This window comes from Phoxinus phoxinus, assembly GCF_949152265.1.
Source record: "Phoxinus phoxinus genome assembly, chromosome: 12".
NCBI lineage: Eukaryota > Metazoa > Chordata > Actinopteri > Cypriniformes > Leuciscidae > Phoxinus > Phoxinus phoxinus.
In genome coordinates this window covers 21,433,922-21,449,412 of record NC_136887.1, presented here as the reverse complement: position 1 = coordinate 21,449,412, position 15,491 = coordinate 21,433,922, and the positions used below count along the sequence as shown (strand labels likewise).

Here is a 15,491-nt window from a genome sequence, read left to right as displayed (position 1 = left end):
TTTTTGTTTTTTATATGTATTTTTATTTATTTTACTTTTATATATGTTTTTATTAACTAAGGATTTATGTTATTTTATAATTTTTTATTTATTTATTTGAATCATATACAGAAAAAGAATTTGGTAACACTTTATTTTGATAGTCCACTTTAGACATTCTACTAACTATAAGTAACTTTGGAACTACATGTCAACTAACTGTCATTAGAGTATTAGTAAACTGTCTGCTTAATATTTGCTAACACTTTAATTTGATCGTCCCCTAACAGATATTCTATTGACTTTAAGTAACTTGGCAACTACAAGTCAACTTATTCTCCTAACCCAAACCCTAACCCCTAACCATAACCTTACAGTCTATGACAGTCATGTAGTTGTCTATGTAGTTGAAAAGTTACTTATAGTTAGTACAGTAGAATGTCTGAAGTGGACTATCGAAATAAAGTGGAACCAATAATTTTACCCATGAAATCGTTTAACCATAAAAAAAATGTATCTGCTTTTTTTCTCCCCACAGAACATTTTAAAACACAGATTGATGAGCAACAACAATAAAGAGTGGAAGGTCCAATCTTTACAGTAAAGGAGCGGATCGCGCAGATAAAGGTTAGTCCACGGTGCTCGTGTTTCTTAGTGGGGGGTGTAGATTGGTGGGCTGGTTTGTGACTGTATGTTTGCGTGGGCGCAGCGAGACATTTAGTCTAATATCTCTGGCTACAGATGTGTAGCTGAAGGGGGAAGGAAGGCATGAGAAGGCGAGTTTAAAGTTTTCCCAGAGCTTTGTTGGAGGCAACAACAGAAAGAAGCTCAGTCTAGACATGCAATTGTACACAAGAAAAAAGTAGCAAGAAATTACTGGATTATACATGCAGGAAAGAGTAAGCTCTCTGCTACTTTGTTGGGCTTAGCGTGTATGTCAATGTCAATGGCGCTTGAAAGATCCCCCTGAAGTGAGGCTGATAGTTAAAGATTTACGTCATAGTGTTGACCGTAAATACCCACATTCCTCGGAGAGGTAGATTGACAAGGTGTGGCAGTCTGGTGCTTCCTGTGTAAATAAGGAACAGGTAAAAGAAAGACACTGCACACATTCAGCATGTGTGTGTAGCTTTGTTTAAGGAGGCCACCGCAGAGATGCCTAATAAAGTTCAGGAAGTGACATGCTAAAATCACTCCTTGTTTCAGCCTGTCATAATTCGATTTGGAATATTCATGCTGTGATTGTGATTCCTCGTGGCTGCTGCTGAAGTGATTTGGAGAACATTTGAAACTTGTGTTTGGAGAAATTGAAGTGAATTGGATTCTCTCTCTCTTTACAACTGTTTTATTTTTTTTGGTAAATCTCTTATTCACATGTCAGCATCTAATTTACTGTTAGATGATGCAGCTAGAGAGAATTTGACCTTTAAGACCAAGCTGGTATCTCAATTGATTAAAGTGTCAGCTTAATTACGATTGGAGTTGATCAGACGGCTCTGCTTTTCTGATGTTCTTCTCGCCCCAAAGTAAAGCATCAGAAAGCCTGAGGGCAAGCAGCCACACGTCTGTCTGACTGAGCCGTTTACTTGTGGTGGAAACAGATCCGTGGTCAGTCTCTGTAGGGCTGTTCTATTCACTGATGCACACAGTACATTTCTTGTTCAGCGACCCATTCGCAATAAATGTCGGTAGTTTTATTTGACATTGTAAAACCTTTGTCATGTTCTTTTTACTGTTGTATTCAGTATGAAATTCAGAACATGTGATTTATAAATGGTTACTGCTCTCCAGAGAACTTGCGTTCACAGAAAACCCAAATAAGTCAAACAAAATGGGGGGAAAAAAAGCTACCGCCAAAATTGGTTAGAAAATGGAAAATTACTTCACAAAAAATTCTGAAAATGCTGAGCATTTTTCAAATAAACACTATCTTTCAAAAGTCTAGGGTCAGTGAGATTTTTACTAAGTAAATGTATACTTGTATTCAGCAAGGATGCATTAAATTAAACATTTATACTGTTACATAAGATTTCTATTTCATACAGTATAATTTCTGTTCTTTCTAATTATGAAATCTAATTATGACAGGATGAAACAAGGAGTGAAATGTATTATGATTTCCACAAAATATTAAGCAGCACAAAATGTTTTCAGCATTCATAATAATAAGAAATGTTTCTTGAGCAGCAAATCAGCATATTAGAAAGATTTCTAATGGATCATGTGACACTGATGACTGGAGTAATGCTATATACTTAAATAGAAAATGGTCATTCTAAATTGTATATTTACTGTATTTTTTGTGTGTGATATATTTGATATATTTTGAATAAATATTAAATAAATGCAGCCTTGGTGATGATAAGATACTTATCATAAAACATAAAAAAATCTTACCAAACCAAAAAGATTTTAAACTGTATGTCCCCCCCAATTGCAAATGACATGATCAGCATAATTGAATAATTACCAAGAATTTCATAATCTTTTCAGGTTAAACTTAAACTCCATCAAAGGTTTTCACTGTAGTCTCAGAATTTTGGACCCACTGCATACGTTTCAATTATGGACATTACAAAATAATAATAATAATAATAATAATTATAAAGCATTTCATGAAGTGGTAAATTCTCTGACATTTTGTCTCTGTGTCTTTCTTTCTATCTGTCGCTTTCTCATTCTCTTTCAAATCTAAAGCCTAACCAAAAGCAGTTTGTTGTTTCAGCCTGGGCCTGATTTACAAAGGCAACAATCAACATGCATGCAACATTTTTAAACTCTCTTAACCTTAAGAACATAAGTGCAGTTTACCCAGGCTCTTGTCACACATTTCAGAAGGTCAGGCAGAAGGCAATGTTTTGAAAGGCACATTAAATATTAGTTTACCCTGACCAGTTATTTTTGTGACTTTATCAAGCACAGATGGCTCTTGTTGAAACCATGGATGGAGAAAGAGGAAAAGGAAGAAGACACTAAATTTATCACGCTACCTAAATCAAATGAAAGTCAGGGCAGTTGCCATCAAAAAGACATGTCAAAGAAAAACAGAGAGAGAGAGAGAAAGAGAGATGGGGAGCACACACAGTAGCAGCCTGTTCTCAATCTCAAACTATATGTACAGTAAAGAATTTGTGCAGAAAATCTGCAAGAATACATATGACATTGTTCATTCATGGAGTGGTTAGATCTTTCGATTTATTTTATTGATCTCATTAGGGAAATTGAAGGGTATATAATTTCAAGCACTGTTGAATGCTGAATATTTAAAGTATGAGTGTTTTACACAAAACAAATATAATGTCAAAATTCTACACATCCATTCAAAGGTACGATATTTTATTCAGAAAATACTTTATTCAGCAAGGATGCAAAAATGTTAAATGTGTTTCGTTTTTCTAAAACAGTTTTTTGCTGTTGTTTTCTTTCTGTTAATCAAGTAATCCTTGATTTTTTTTTTTTTTTCTTTTTTTTTTTCTTCACAAAAGTAAATGTTTCTTGAGGACCGAATCATCATATTATGATGATTTCTGAAGGACCATGTGACACTGAAGACTGGAGTAATGATGCTGAGAATTCAGCTTTGCCATCACAGGAATAAAAATGTAAAAACAGTTATAATAGAAAACAGTTATTTTAAATTGTATTTCACATGTTTTCTGCATTTTTGATCAATAATTTTTGATAGATTTTTCAGCCTTAATAGTAAGCATAAGAGACTTCTTAAACAAACATTAGAAAAAATATCTCCAACTCAAAGCTTTTTAATGGTAATGTATACATTATATTAGATTTATTGTATCATTTTAAGTTCTTCATATTTATTTTTTAAATAATACATTTTTGTTTATAAATCGAGCATGCATATAAAATACAACAGACCAAGGCATTTCGGCAGTAAATTGACTGTAGAAACACCTTGGCCTTAATTTTATTATTGTATTACTTTTCTCCTCATTGAACAATGTTCAAGCACTTTTAAAAAAGACAGTATTCAATCATTGTTTTATTACAAATATTTCAGAAAGCAGATTTATGCCTCTCACTCAGAAACATGTTCAGATATATAAAAGACAGATCTCTTCAAAAGACTACGAGAAAGAAAGCTGTCTACGAGCTTGTGATAAATCACCACACAACGCTTCAGCGTGGTGAAGATTGTTTCTGCCTCAACAGATGCTTATAATTGGCCACCCATTATTGAGAGGCTCAAGTTCAAACCTCCTGTGAAGTCCTCTAGCCACATTTGTCTCAAAGCACAGACAGAGTCTGGTTTCTAGAATCTGCCTTCTACAAGGTGTGGTCAAGACAAGACAAACCGGCCTCCATTTATCAGTGGGTAGTCGGCAGCTGCATTGAAAAGCGTAGCGTTCCAGGGCTGATGGGTTCTTTGTCAGGCATGTGCTAGTGCTAGTGGGATGAAGTGGCTACCAGGGCCCAGTGACCCAGTCCACATCAAAGAGGAAACACATCTGGTCTTGGGGGGGAAAGGGTTTAAACAGGGTACACAATTACCAGCGCAGCAGGATGGATGAGACTACAGGAAGGAGAAATATTGTGACACTTCCTGGAGTGTGTTGAAAAATTAGCGCTGTGCATAAATCACTTAATGTCATGAATGGCTTTTGGAAAAAAAATCTAAAGCCTAAAATAATTTGATTGAGATTTACTCGGGTGTCAAGTAAATATTTAAAGAATGAATTGAGATCTTAAAGTCACCATGGAATTAAAATGGAATATTTATTATGAATAATTTATTCGTGCACATCATTATTTTATTTTAAATTCGTGTGCCCTCATAATCTTTAATCAAAATACCTTTCCCACCCCTCTTTAAACGACATCTCTTCTCTGATGATGCGTTTACTGGCGCTAGGGCGGGAAAACCTCTCACATTTTTTTTTTTTGCGTACATTACTGCAATTCGGTCATTTAGGATAGCAAAGACAATAATGTCATTTTGTGACAACATTAGACATTTAAACACACAAGTGTTTTTGTACAAAATCAAGTGTTTGTCACTTGAGGAAGATTGAGGTGTGCGTGCATGTGCGTGTGTGTGCGTGCGTGTGTGTGTGTGTGTTTGACCTCTGTCACTCTGGCTGTGCAGTATAGCTGGAGATTGCTAGCAGCATTAAGGTTAAAGGTCACACCTCTGTGGGAATACTCTCCTTAAAAGGTTATCTGGCCCTCAATTGGGCCCTCTGATGTGATCTCGCCCTGTAATTGTGTATGATTGAAATAATATATGAAATCAAACACAGGCTGAGCCAGCGCTTTTCCCACCCTTCTCTTTTTGATAAGAAAAACAAACTTGCACAGTGTCACACACCTTTACCTTCACAAAGATAAACAGTCCAAATAAACAATCAAAATAAGTGACAGGAGGAGTGAATATAATTTATTTTCATGAACAAAGAGAACAAAAAGCACCTTTCACTATTTTAGGTGTACAATTTTTTTTGAGTGGCTAGGCAAGACATGACCAAAGAAATAAAAAATAACTGAAGAAAAAAAATTCAACTGAAATTGAAAGCTAATCACTGACTTTAAAAAAGTGCTGTTGACATTTTTAACTCATGTGGTGTCTTACCAGGAAAAGATCATGACGTACCTCTCTCTCTCTCTCTCTCTCTCTCTCTCTGTGTGTGTGTGTGTGCGTTCGTGCGTGCGTGTGTGTATGATGACACAATTTTTATTTTAAAGCAAATCCTCTGCAGAAGGCAAGACTCATCTGGACTAAATGTAGATATGTGAAAGGGTGATTTAAATAATTTTTTTTTTTATATAATAATAATAATATTAATTTTATTCCCTGCCCTAAAATAAAAACAAAAACAATTGCAAATTTCTCTGTATATCCATATTGAAATCCATTCACCCAAAGTCTAATCTGAAACATAAATAATATCTTCTTCTTGCCTAGCCAAGCATTTAAAGACCCTTAATTTGGGTACACACTCTCAAATCCCTTGTGTTTAAAACAAAAGAGCGGTCATTTCTCGAATCTCTGCATCTCTCTCTCCCTCCAGTTCTCTGTTTGTTGGTGATTACCGATATAGCACCCGTAGCGCATGATAAGCACGTTTATATCGCCCTTCTTTTCCGTAGTGTTGGACTAGAGCTCGTCTAAATCCGGTGGAAGCTTAATGTTTATCCGACGTGAAAATAATTACTCAAAAGTGTTTCTCTTAATCCAAATAATGAGGGGCCCAGAGTGGGGCTCAGTGTCATTGTAAATCAGGACAGGGCAATTGACTCCTCACTCCTTGTAAGTTTCAGGTGAGGATGGGGGCGGATAAAGGTTAGCTTAGGCCTAATCCAGCCACGCTGCAGCCCTTAATCTGTTATGATACAAGGATGATCACTTAAAAAGGGAGGGCTGCAGGAGAAGGCCGTTTGACTGGGACCAGTCTTAAAGCATGCTTAGTGGCCCGCTGTCTCCACAGTTGCCAGAAAAGCTCTTTTGTGTGTGTAAGACTATGGAGAGGCGGGAAGAATTGGATGAAAACATCTCAAGATCGGTACACTGCACGCTAATTGTTTGAGGAGCCACGCGAGAGATAGAGAGAGACGTACAGTACTTATTTTGTGGTGTCTAGGCAAAGCTGCGTGGAAACCCGCTGTCAGTCGGCAATCCGGAGATCATGTGCCTCTGCAGTGGCCATGGGGGTGTTATTTCAACGGGGCACATGGGGAAGGATCGTGTATTGTAGAGTGCTGAGTGCCATTATGGTCCACGTGGAAAACAGCTCCACTTGTTAGAGAGTGAGAAAGGCAGAGCGAGAAAGAGTTAGAGCGAGGGTGAGAGAGAGATGGAGGATTGAATATCCTATCCCAGGGCTCCTGTGTCATTGCAGGGGGATTAGGCTGGAGAAATCTGCATGGCTTTGCTCTGAGAGCTCAGGGATGGAGCGGAGTTGGCTGGCCTCCAGCGTGACGGCCATCTTTCCAAGGTCTCAAGAAGAGAAGGCTCTCAGCTCTTTGTTCGCTTTCTGTCATCGGACGGATTCGCACGAGACTTTGAGCTGTTTTTTCAATCATTCCTTTTGTATTGAAACATGCCGAAATGATGCTACAGTCATCTTTACATTGTGCACCCTTGAACCATTGCTTCAGTTTAGATGAGCATTTCAATGCATGGCTGACATGCTTGATCTCTGTCTGCTCGTAAACGTATAAATTTGCTCTGAGGTAAATAACGATCACCTTTGACCAGATGTTAGCGCTTTTTAGAAATCCATTTTTAGGGCACAGCTCCATGTGTTTAGTACTCCTTGTAATTTGGCCGGTACCAACAACGGTTCACCAGCAATTATCTGCATATTTACTAGGTTGCTTTATATGGTAATAACATGATGAAATCAATCCACGCATATGTTTATTGACCATTTTGTACTGCCATATTGATCGGCGTGAATGTGACCCGATAGCGTGCATCTTCATTATGCCATTTGAGAGAGGTTATTAGAATGGTGTTTAAACGAACCTTAGTCTGCTGTGGGACTGGATGAAATGTGGTTATGATGAGTTGCTTCTGGGAGCAAAGAGAGCTTCTGGGAAGTTTGAATGGCATATGAGATTCAGGTTAAACTTTATAAAGCATTATGCATAAAATATATATCTTGATTTAATAAATGTATACGTGTGTTTATGAACCATAAATAGCCTATACTGTAAATGCTAATCTTAATTTGCAAATCATTTTTGTAAATGTCTAAACTGTGTCTGACTTCTCTCTGTGGTATACAAATGGTTATTAAAAACTAATATTAATAAACTGAAATGTTATTTAGATATGTGAAATAATAACATATTACACGGAAAATTAATGTTCGACCGTTTGCCGGTTGTTGATCTTAATTTTGTTGTCGTGTATTGTTGTATGATGTCAGAATTAGTAACTTTACTTTACTTTAAATTGATTAGTTGATTGCTAAGAACCAAGTCTTGAGGTCTATGTGCGCTGTTTTTGTCTCATTAGTGTGCATGTGATATTGTCAATAGTTTTATGCAACACATACTTTGACATGTGCATTTCTTATGGAAGACATAAGTTGTGTACTAAAATATACTAAATAAGTAATTACTAGTAGCTACAATTCCAAATGATAGCATGGTAGTTTAATATTATAGAATTGATTATATATCATCTAAATATTTTTGTATTTATATGATCCATTTGCTTGTACTCATTTTGATTGTATTAAATAACTCATTTGACTCAATTCAAAAAAAATATATTTAATCAACATTTCATTGAAATATGGAACATAAATACTTTTTTTCTATTTTTTTATTTTATTTTTTTTGTCAACATGGAAAACAAATTCCCAAACCTTAAAGTTGCTTGTTTATAGGTTTACAAATTTTCTCTTTAAGCAGGGGAATTTGATAATTCTCTAAACATATGTCCAAATATATCTTGCTAGGCAACGTTTGATCCAGCTTTGATGTGATGTGATCTTACACCTGATAGCCTTGATGGAGTCTCATTATATTCACTCGGATTCCCTTGCCGAGGCTCAGAGTAGTGACTGAAGGAGGGGTGCTCGCAGGAGAGGGCATGTGCAATCTCTTTTGTCTGGATATAAAAGAATAAATATCCTGCTAAATCCAGAGTGCTTGCCAGGCCAGCTAAATCTTGCGCTCAGTATTCACTGCTGTGTTTCGCTTCTCTCTCTCTCCCGCTTTCTCTCCCCGTCTCTCTGTCCCTCTAATTCCCTCTCATTTCTAAGCAGGAGAGGGAGATGAATTGACTGGCGTTTGATGTGTTGATTGGCAGAAGGAGAAGGAGAAGGAGATGTGCTGAAGGACAGCTGTGTGTGAGTTTGTCTCAGGGGACAGCGGCTTGATGGCTAAATGAAGACCTCTAGTGCTTTCTTGTTAGCCACCGTGGATCCACCTTCCAAATAAAGCACAATTAGTTAAAGCACACATAATGAAGCAGGATCTCTGTGTGTGCTCAGTATGAAGCCACAAAGCAGCGGTCTCGGGACGCTGTGGGGTATCGGGGTCTAGCGCCCGAGGGCAGAGAGTGGTGCTGGGTCCTATCAGCATCTCTTTGCTGTCTGTCTCCTTCACTCTTCATTTCTCCCTAGTGTGAGAGCTTTGTACTCCCACAAAGAAGCTCACTTGAAATCCTGGACAGAGAAAATGCAAGACAGGGAGAGTAAGAAAAAAGGTAAAGGAGAGAGAATCGCGATGAGAAGTTGAGCATAAGTGATCCCCTTTGTATTTCTGGCACAGCTGGGAACATCTGATTGCATTGAGCTCTAAAGAAATATTGAAAGTTCAATACAAGTTAAGCTCAGATTGACAGCATCTGTGGCATAATGTGTATTGCATGACAATATGGACTTGTCCTTTGTTTTATTAAATAAATAATAAATATAAACTTTACAATGGAAGTGAATGGGGCCAGTATTTGGTGGACTTAAAATTAGAAATGTGTCACTACAATTTTATAAAAGCATTTACATAACCTTTTCTCTAACTTTTTTGCATATTCACTGTAAAAAATATATATATATTATAAAAATATTAAGCAATTTTCAACTTTTTTTCAAGTTATATTGAACTCCTTTTTAAAATACAGTTTAATGTAATTTAAGTTGAAATAACTTTAACATCCAAGTTAATTGTACTTGCAAATTGAAGGCAGCAACTTTTTTTACAGGGTTGTGTGTAAAGTTGTACTCTTTTTTTAACGATCATTTTCAGTTTTTCGGCAATTGTAAATTATAATATAACTTAATCAGAAAAGGTTAGTACAGTAATGTATTGTGTGCAAAATCAAGTGTTTGTCACTTGAGGAAGATTAAGAGGTGTGCGTGTGTGTGTGTGTGTGTGTGTGTGTGTGTGTGTGTGTGTGTGTGTGTGTGTGTGTGTGTGTGTGTGTGTGTGTGTGTGTGTGTGTGTGTGTGTGTGTGTGTGTGTGTGTGTGTGTGTGTGTGTGTGTGTGTGTTTGGCATTGTGCCACAAGTGCTGTAGATTGATCTTAACTTGTATTGAACCTATAGAATATTCCTTCGGTCAGCACGGTTTTGCTGAGAAGCCATCACAAGCAGCTAATAATCAATCTTCACATATAGTATAATATCTGTTGTGGTTATCAGTGTTTCTTTAATGAGAAATACAAAATGAAACATTACAATAAAATCAGCATTTAAAATGATGATGATAAAAGGTTTTTAAATGATCAGCTTATGATTTCTTTATCCATTTTAGGGCCAATTGAAATTCTGCACAGCAGCTGAGCTCAACGGTGGCCTTGCGCTCCCAGACTCACAAGACCAAACATGTCAGATCATCCCAAAATCTAGAAAATGCTTGTTTGCTCTGGCAAGGCTAAAAGCGTTGGCATGTCCACTCTCCCTTCTGCTGGTCTAATGCAGCATGGGTAATGCTGTCAGAGCAATGCATCGTGGGGAAGTTTGTGCCACTGCATGATGAAGCGTTCTATTTATATTAAAATGAGGGGCTTCTCCTGAGGGAGACATTGAGGGGAATGGAACAACAAACACCCAGCTTTAGTGTGTGTGTGTTTGTGTGTGTGTGTGTAAAAAGAGAAAGAGAGCACCCAAGAGAAGGACAGTGACAGCAAAAATGGCAACCCTTCATCCAGAGTGGCCCTTTGGACCCTGGGAAGAGTTATAATGTGGTCGCAAGGCATTGTTGCAAGGATTTTTTATTTCTAGTGTTGCTGCGTTTGGTTTTTGTGGCATACAGTCATAAAATACCACGCACTGTAATAAAAGGAAAGCCTTAAATCTAGCTTGAGTGACCAGTGGGATATGGGATGCGGGGCGGTCACACAGGTTTTTTACCTTGTTGATGCGCAAGCCAAAAGCCTTCAAGGCTTGCCATGGTGATGGATGAGTTGCAATTCAGACTTCAGTTGAAAAGCTCCTAGTGCATTGGTTTAAAATGTTGATCTTCTGCTGTAGCTCTCTCCAGTCACATTGCAATTAGATTGCATTGCAGCATAAAGATAAACATTCTTACCACCTGTAATCCATTTCTATTCAATTTATCTGTCTATTTTGGTGTTTTCACTGCGCCAAAGACGTGGTGGTGAGGTTTAGATGCTTACAGTGCTCAAACTGGTGACTGACAGTTTGAACTATATCTCATTATGGTGTAATCCCCTCCAGAAAGGCCATCCCTGACTTCATCAATACAAAATAGGCCTGTGAAAATAACACGCCACGATGTCTCGCTGTGCAGCACTAACAGCAATGAAAAGCGAGTCCGTCCACTGCGTGTGTAATGATTCTGCCATTACAAACAGGGAAGGTTTCTCTTTTTTCTTTCTCAAACGGCCAGAGAATGGCCTGCACCGGGCTAGTTAATTAAACTCAAGGGTGAAGCATTATTTGTGGGAAAAAATCCAATTATTTCTCCTTTCTACCCAGAGAGAGAAAGCGAGAGAGGGAGAGAATGAGAGAGTCAGGATGTCACTTGGAGATGAGATGGCCACTTCACTTCTCTTAAGATCTTCATTGTTCATCTGCATGGGCCATTCATTACATTGAATTATTTTCCTCATTTGCAAGTCAGGCTATGTCATGAAGATTTTTTTTTTTTTTTTGGATTATTGGAGATACTCTTTATGCAATATTCCAAAATGATTTCTTATTTATTCATTAATTTTCCCTCTGCTTTAATCTCTTATTCTCCCACAGTAAGTAATAACCCATGATAAAAAGTCAAACATCCTTTGCTTATTCTGTGACTTCAAAGACAGAGGGCATTACAGTTAGACAAAGGGCTAATTTAGTCTGAAAACCTTAATTATAACTTCATGGTTTTATTTACGGAAACGTTAATTGGTGAGATTGTGTCAGAGCATAAACCCGTATTCCAGCACTGCAATTAAAAGCCTTAGTTCAGGGCCGGCAGCTCCCACATTATGGCTTCAAAGGCAGAGAAATCAAAGTATCTTAGATCCGCAGGTGTGGTGTTCATCTCACAAGAATTTGGTATTTCGTTTAAAATAATAACACAGCTGTGGTCAATAACAATGGTCAAATTGGACATTCAGCGAACAGTTTGCTGGCATCAAATAGCATCAGATTTGTTTATTTATTCACCTGTCATGCATTATTGCAATAGTTCTAATTAATGTGTGTGTTTGTAAGTGTGTGGAGGGAGCATATTGGGCGAGATGTAATTTCACTCTTTCATCCGTCCGCAGGGACTAGCAGGGCCCCTAATCTGGCCCCGTGAGCCCTCGCCCTGGGTTGAACTTTAGCCCTGAGAGGGTCAGCCACTGGCCCACTGGGAGACTGCCTCCACCGGCTGGCTTAATCCCAGCCAGTCGATAGACGTGGGGTACCGGGGCACGGATGGAACCCTCCACACACACACACACGCGCGCGCTTCAGCAAATGCACGTATATACACACACTCTCAGACATGTAAACGGCTCATTTCAATATGTGGTAAGTGGTGTTATCGACAAGCAGGTGCAAAAGTTCATTCACATGCACACAATTTCAAATGCACATCCACATAGATGCATATCTAAGAGCATTTAATTTCAAGAGAAAAGTACCAGCAAACCTGATGTAATCACACACTCACTGCTATATTTATGCATATGATTTGAGGCATGCTCGGAGCCTTTACCTCAGGGCACAATGTGCTGGATTGATGTGGTAATGTTTTAAAGGGCAGCCAAGTGAGTGGAACATCACTTTAGCAGTGGGTCAATGGAAGAACGGATTTTCTTATTTAGATTTGACAGGATAGGATTGATCTTGTTCCGTTCACTACATGGTTTCACAATTTTTGAAACACTACTGAATCTGAACTTTGGTTAATGGTTTGCATTGCAGTTCAGTAACAGAAATTGACGTGTAAGACCACCCTTTGTTGGGTTTTGACTGACAGGCAGGTAGATTGCTCTAGCTCCCAGACTCCGTGACAATGAGATGGGTGAGTGAGGGAGAGATATTGGTGGCAACTCTCTAAATTACAGTACTAAATAGGAAGAAGGAGATAGGAAGTGAAGGGGGGTGAGAATGAGTTTTTCAATGAGCTTGACTCTCCGGGGAAAGGGTCGGTCAGTAGACGATTGTGATTAGGGTCAGGGTGGGCATATCATCAGAGGGACTGGGCAAATTTATTGTAGGGTTGGGGTTAAACATATGGTTGTGTGCTTTTCAGCCCCAATGTTATAGTTACAGTTCAGGTAGAAATGCCATTGGTTTTTGGTCCGTATATGAGATGCAGCTATAGGGTGTGCTATATGGAAATTATTGTGTTATTTTATTGTATGTATTTGTAATAATTTAACATATTATCAACAAATTATTATATTTCCAATATTTTAGATATTTGTAGTTGTATGTTATATATTTGAAAAGGTATATATAATTGTTTATATATTTAAATATGTGTTTGCTACTTTATTATAGAGTAGTATAGTATAGTGTAGTAATAATACTGGTGAATCCTTGTCTCTGTTGCTTATTTTTGAATGCAGTGAGCTTGACCGCCTCACATCGCAAAAAAACTTAAATATATTGGTGTCAGAACTTTCTAGTCTACAGAAACCTTCTGGAATATGGATTGTAACAATTTCATTCCCCCCCAAACATTTTTTTGAGACTTTTCCACAGTAAAAAGAGTCCACAATCATACCACAATCCTTCTTTGCATGTATAGCCATCCCTTTTGTTTCCTATTCCCTCATGTTGCTCCTTACTGCCCACTGATCATGTTTGGAAAATGTTGGTTTGACCATTTCAGTCATATGCCATTTGTATTACTTACGGAGACATGAAGGTTCAAGCTCATCATTAATCTGTACACTGTCTCATTCCATCAGTCTGCTTACATTTTGATAAAGACCTGCCCAATGGATTAACTCAAGATGTCAGCCGTAATCAACTCTACGCCTAAGGTGTAATATTCTAATGTAGGTATAAAACAGGGACACGCAGGCTTTCGGGGGTTAATTACATCTCATCAGGAAGAGTGACAGTCACAGAGTTTGACAGATAGATAGACAGATAGATTGATAAATAGATAACTTTGACCCCGGGGCTCCTTGTGACTTTCACTTACACACTGAAATGGCTCTACCTAAACTGTTTATTAACAAGCAAAGGGAGGGTAGGAGAAAAAAAAAAATTATCCGAAAAATAAATTAACGTCAGCTTGCAACCCATCTCTGTCCAATCAAATGGCCAAAGATTACCCCATATAATTATACTAAAGGGCAATTGGTTGATATGAGTGCAGGTCGGAGGTCGTGGCCGGCATAAGTGATTCGCCGGTAGACTGTAATGTGGTCTGTTCGTCTCTGGCTCTGACCCTATTCCACTGCCTGATTGCCGCCTGTCACCTTCTCTTCAACTCATGTAAATTGTGTCTGCTACTCTAGCACTGGTACGGGAAAAAGGGTGGGGGGACTGGGTGTTTGTGTGTGCAGGAGGGGTTTTCTCTGTCCAGCCAAACTGTGGACGCTCTGCTTGTATCGAAACCCATGTGTCTGTAATGGTTTCTGGGTGGCAATTTGAGCGACGACGTTTTGGACTCATCCTCCTTAATAGGTTGTCCTCCTCCGGCTAAAATTGAATAGCCCCGACATGGCCCAAGGCGGGCGATAAAAATTCAATAATTCGGCCGGGGTCAGAGTCCTGTCATTTTTTGGGGATGGGGGTGAGTAATTATGCTGCACTAACATGGCGAAGGGGGTGAGGGGTTATTGGATTGAGGAGGAGGTGCACCTGAACTTTGATATAACTGTAACCTTCACAAGTTCTCCAAGTTTCAGGCCACATGTCTCTCTGCAATAACCCACACTATCTAAATGCACTGCATCTGGCAAGGGAGATCGTCTGAGGTAGGGTACGTATTGTATGGCCAAGTTGTTTTTAAATGTGGCAATTTTAAATGTTACGATACTTAGGTTATTAAAGCCTGAGATGCTCTTTGAATGAAAAAACAGCAAGGCAAAAATTCTCTGCATGCGTCCATGCCCATAACATATATTTTCACCGATCCCCATATATGTCACAAATCAACAAGCATAATTCTCCATAAAATCACAAAAGCAGTTCTGATGGAAAATTGAAAACGATGGAAAATGAGCCTCCCTCCTCTGAGAGCGAGTTGAATGGAGGGAGTCGCATGTCTTTTGTCCTGTCAGTTTTATATGACATTATTATTCTCAGGGTTGTAAATTCCAGGCATGTTAAGATCTCCGACAACAACAATATAAAATTCAATCAATGAGGTGCTCTTTGTGTCTGCCCCTGCAGATGTTGTGCTGCCTGTGCGAGTTCTTAAATCACAGGCAGGAGGATTCTGCATAATTGCATGGTGGCGCAGATCTGATGTGTGCTGTCTGCGTTCTGGCCCGGGCGTTATTGAGCTAATGTGAATTGCTGTTTAAAGCGGCCTCATAAAATAAGGCCGTTGACACAGGGTCAGTTTGGAGCTGCGTGTTTTGTCGCACGTTATATTACAGAATTAATATTGACATGTGCTATTGAATTTAA

The 15,491-nt window shown here is 38.5% G+C and overlaps 1 long non-coding RNA gene across 1 annotated transcript in view; it reads left to right on the top strand.

Annotated features, from left to right (window-relative positions):
* LOC307007998 overlaps positions 1-15,491 on the top strand; it is a 132,749-nt gene that overhangs the window by 106,603 nt on the left and 10,655 nt on the right. The window contains exon 5 of the long non-coding RNA XR_013799742.1: positions 518-606. This is a non-coding gene — a long non-coding RNA (uncharacterized lncRNA). The remainder of the gene's footprint in view (positions 1-517; positions 607-15,491) is intronic.